Raw genomic sequence first — 1,585 nt, 5'->3', positions numbered from 1 at the left:
CGCCGCGGGGTTGCCTGGCAACGGGGGGGGCAGAAAGATGGGGGGGGCTGGGGGGCCTGAGGGATGGGGGGGGGTCTCTGAGCAATGGGGGGAGGCTATGGGGTCCTGAGGAATGGGGGGGCAGCAGGGGGTCCTGAGGGATTGGGGGGCAGCAGGGGGTCCTGGGGGGTCCTGAGGGATGGGAGTCCTGAGGGATGGGGGGGGCAGAAGGGGGTCCTGAGGGTCCCCTGAGAGATGGGGGGGGTCTCTGAGCAAAGGGGGAAAGAGGGGGGTAGGAGGAGATGGGGGGGGGGCTGAGCAATGGGGGGGGACAGCAGGGGGTCTTGGGGGTCCTGAGGGAGTGGGGTCCTGAGGGATGGGGGGGCAGCAAGGGGTCCTGAGGGATGGGGGTCTCTGAGCAACGTGGGGGAAAGAGGGGGGTAGGATGAGGTGGGGGGGGAGGCTGAGCAATGGGGGGGGGGGCAGCAGGGGGTCCTGAGGGTCTCTGAGCAATGTGGGGACCTGGTGGTGCAGGACCAGGGGGAGGGGGGAGGCCTGGGGGGCCTGGCCCCATGGCGGGGCGTCCCCAAGCCCCATGGGACACCAGGAGAGCCCTGACCCCATGGCGGGGGGGGCCCAGCACAGAGGGGGCCCCCCAGGCCACGGGGACCGGGGGTGGGTCACCGTGGGGCTGCTGCACGGGGGGCCAGCCCGCCCCCCACCCAGCCTCGTTAATTAGAGTGATCATTAGGGCAGCCCTCACTGCGCAGCCATTAAAGCGAGCCGCCCCCCCCGGCCCCCCCAGCCCCAACCGTGGAGGTGGGGGCTTGGGGGGACCCCCACGTCCCACCCCGGGGGGGCTGCGGATGGGGTCTGGCTGGGTCCTGCTGCGGGCGGGGGGCTCAGCACCCACCCCGAGGGGCTCAGCACCCACCGCGTCCCTCGCTCCCATTTGCTCCCCAGAACCCCCCATTTTGGGGGATGAGGACGCGGGGGGGGCTAGCAGGAGACCCCCCCCCAGGCCAGCAGCGTGGTGTCGGGGCTGGCAGCAAGCGCTGGGCTCCCCCCAGCCCCCAGCCCAGCCTCCCGCTGCTGGGGCTGGAAGCAATTACAGCCCTGCGCCAGGGAGGGAGAAGGGGGGGCAACAACCCGCAGCCCCCAGAGAGGGGCCGGGAGCCCCCCGCCCCTGTATGTACCCCCCCATAACCCCCCCCCAATGCCACGAGCTGTGGGGGGGGGGGCACAGGACCCCCCCACACCCTCCTCCAGCTCCTCCAGGGCCGCAGGATCCGGCCCCCGCAGGGGAGCCAGCAGGAACGTGTGGCCCCCCAAGCTGGGGGGGGGGGGGGGGCTGTCCCCGCTTGCCCCCCCCCCTCCGCCCGGCAGGGCTGCGGGTCGGGGTCTCGCACACACGCACCCCTTTTATTTTCCCCTCTGAAAGGAGAGAGCGGGGCCGGGGACAATGGATGAAAGGCCGGCCACCCAGGCCGGGGCTGCCTGCGCCATGCCCCCAGCCCCTGCTTTACATGAGAAAGGCCGGCCGGGGGGGGGTCAGGGGGGGGGGGACACCCCCAAACTGGACAGATGGACGGACAGACAGATGGAC

This window comes from Anser cygnoides, chromosome 4, assembly GCF_040182565.1.
Source record: "Anser cygnoides isolate HZ-2024a breed goose chromosome 4, Taihu_goose_T2T_genome, whole genome shotgun sequence".
In the NCBI taxonomy this organism is placed as follows: Eukaryota; Metazoa; Chordata; class Aves; order Anseriformes; family Anatidae; genus Anser; species Anser cygnoides.
This window is presented reverse-complemented; position numbering follows the sequence as displayed.